This window comes from Pteropus vampyrus, unplaced genomic scaffold, assembly GCF_000151845.1.
Source record: "Pteropus vampyrus isolate Shadow unplaced genomic scaffold, Pvam_2.0 Scaffold51, whole genome shotgun sequence".
Taxonomy (NCBI): Eukaryota; Metazoa; Chordata; class Mammalia; order Chiroptera; family Pteropodidae; genus Pteropus; species Pteropus vampyrus.
This window is the reverse complement of record NW_011888832.1, coordinates 3,905,461-3,908,717: the sequence shown is the minus strand read 5'-3', so window position 1 is coordinate 3,908,717 and position 3,257 is coordinate 3,905,461. Positions and strand designations below refer to the sequence as shown.

The 3,257-nt window shown below is 44.4% G+C and overlaps 1 pseudogene; it reads left to right on the top strand.

Moving 5' to 3' along the window:
• The first annotated feature begins 1,061 nt into the window (after positions 1 to 1,061).
• Positions 1,062 to 1,170, top strand: LOC111739620 (annotated as a pseudogene).
• The last annotated feature ends 2,087 nt before the right edge of the window (positions 1,171 to 3,257 follow it).

Here is a 3,257-nt window from a genome sequence, read left to right as displayed (position 1 = left end):
TCATGGATCCCAACAGCGTAGAGAAGCATTTTTAACTAAACGAGATCTTTCCAAGAGTCTTATTGTATCAGATACAAGCATTCTAGAAAGGTTGTATGTCTCAAATTTGTCACTTAAATTGTAAATAATTCTAAAGTGGTTTTAATGACAAGAAAACGGTCATGGTAGAACAGAAAACCACAATTCAAAACCAGACACACTGTAAATTTTTGTTTAGTTTTTCGATGCTTTCTAAAATGAGCACCTACTAGTTCTGTGATCAGATAAAAAACTGACAATGGAACTCCTCTAGAAGTATTTCCTTAATCTCTCTCAGCACATAAGTAAATAAAAATCCTGAAAACATGAAACAGCCATAATCAGTGTTTCCCGTTCATTCGTTTACTCATTCTTACAATGAACATATTCTGAGAGCATCTATGCGCAGGGCCGTTTCCTAAAGTACTGAAAAAACAACACGAGCCAAAAAAGACAGTCTCTGCCTTCATGGAGCATACAGCAGAGAAATAAGATAGCGATCCAGAGATCACAGAAGAAATGCGTGGTGAAATTTCGGCTGTGAAGCACGCCATGCAAAAAGGGCGCGGGGTACGGGATGGATTAGCGTAAGTGCCAGGAGACCAGAAGGAAAATGTTGTGAAAGTCCAAACGAGAGATGACAGAAGCCTGGACTGAGCGGGCGGGAGCGTGAAGATGAAGCTGAGAAGTGGATGGATTCCGGGGCTTCTCCCCTGCACGTGATGATGGGGTTCAGAGGGGCGAGTGAGGAGCTGTCCAGGAAGACGGCTAGGTTTGGGGCTTCTGGAACCAGAAGGATGACGATGCCGTTCATCGCAACAGAGGACACTGACCAGAATCGGCCTTGGGGAGGGATGGGTGCTGGGCTAAATCATGGGTGCGTTTTAAATGTGTGGGGACCGAGGCACCAAGAGATGTCTGCAGTTTATGGGAAAGGTCTGGAATAGAGAGACTCATGAGTGGAGATGTTCGATAAAGCCATCGACGTGAAGGAGGCCTGGGGAGGGAGAACCTCCAGCAGAACCTGAGAAACGCCAGTATTTGTCTACGGCCATGCCACCCTGAGCATGCCCGATCTCGGAAGCTAAGCAGGGTCGGGCCTGGTTAGCACTTGGATGGGAGACCACCTAGGAAGACCAGGTGCTGTAGGCATTTAAAAACAAAAAAGAAAAGAAAAAGAAACTCCACTATTTAACAATAGGAACACTGATCCAGCCAAGGAGAATAAGAAAGAGCGAGATTCCTGACATCGAGAGAAAACTTGCATAAGAGAGGGTCGGTCGTGATAAATACTGCCAAACCTCAGAAGCTGACATTTATCTGCTGGTTTTAGTGACATCTAGACACTTTGCCATTCACGGAAGGCACAGACTAGAAGTACGAGACCGGGAGAGTGCCAGAGGCCCTCAAAGAGTCAAGAAGACCAGACAGACAGACAGACAGACAGACATGCAACAACATGGAACCATATCCAAAGAAACTCAAATACTCAACTCCAGCTTCCATGGGAGAAGAAAAAGAAAATGTGCTCAACACCCATCATGTGATCTTGATGCATTATGGGAGAAGAAAACAAGAAGCGTATCAATTATCTTTCGATAGATAGATAAGCAGAGTCCAAAAACGTCTGTCAAGGGAAATTCCTTTAGAATAAATGGACGAAAAAGAATTCATGTCTCAGACACTGGTGGTCTGGGTGTGAAGAGCACAGGGCGGGGGCGGGCACGGTCCATGCCCATCATCATTTGCTCAAGGGCCACCTGAGCAGCTGAGTCACAGGTGACAAACGAGAAAAAAAAGAAAAAAAAAATCCTCTTCAGCACTGAGTGGTGACAAAAAGGGGGAAAATGAATTTTCGTGACGTCTTTTTACCGTTAGGAAATGTCGTATGTTAAAAGGCATTCTAGACTGACTTCATCTGGAGACTAAGTTTTAACATAGGGATAGTTCAAAATTAAACACACATGCGTTGAAAAAAAAAAAATACCTCCCGCCTCTTAACTGTACTCGTCCACACCCGTAAGTGTGAGGAATTCCCCGGATGTGTTCAGGAGAAAATGACATCCATCGGAAGAAAGAGGATGAAAAGGATTGCTTCGGTCTCTGGGACAACAAAGTTCTAAGTGAAGCTGCCACTGTCACATGTCTCCTCCATACTGTTTTAAAAACAAGAGAACCGGACTAGATTTTATACTTGAAGTTAATGCATGAAACATTAACCAGAAATTTATCATAAAATTTGAAACCATTTCTCATGCAGCAATTTGGTTTGCATAAATGTTGACGGTGGGGCACTTTGACACTGACAGATTTGTCTACAAAGCAATGTGAATTCCTACGAGTCTGCAGTTTTGGGAATCAAAAATTTAATAACTAATTGGGAAAAGTGAGTTCCCCCCACGCCCCCAACCCGATTCTCACATGTGTAAAGAGTGAAATTCACACTCACCGCATTGAATCTCTGCCCTTTCATCTGAGGTCCTGTCAGCTCTACTATGTAAGCAGAAGATAAACTTCCAGGTCTCTAAACCTGAGAAAATGAGTCACTAACAGACTGTACTTTCTCTACATATAGCCTTCGGTTCCTGACCCCATACATCCCACATTGTCCCAACTACAGGCTCTCTCCTCCATCGGAAATGCTGATTCTTTCCATCTCCCCTTCCAACGCCCCCCTGCCCCCTGCTAGTGGCCTCCTGTTAGAGCCCCACGCATTCATCACACCTCCTCTCCCCTACGAGTTTCTCTCAGCTTAGGCCGCCAGCGCTGTTGTCAACTTTAGGGTCTTCAGAGCCCTCCTTTCCCATCTCTTTTATGGCAGTCGGCGTGTGCTGATAATAATGAATTCTTACTGCGCTTCATCAGGAGAGTCACAGGGCCCAGGACTCTTGCAGGACTAGCTCCATACGGGGCTCTACCCAGAGAAGAAACATAGTATTTAATTTTTCATTGTCAAGTGAACTTTTTTTTTTTTTTGAGTGGAAGAGGAAGTACACACTGAAAAGAAACCAAAGGTCAAGAAATAAGACACAAGGCAAAGGGATTCACATCTTGACACTGTATTACTTGGGTTCCAGGAACCGCTCCCCCCCGCCCCAAATTGCCATCAAATCTACTTTTGATTCATTTATTCAACAGATGTGTATAAGCCTTCATTATGGAACACACACACACACACACACACACACACACACACACACACACACACACACACACACACGATTAGTTAAGTCTTGGTG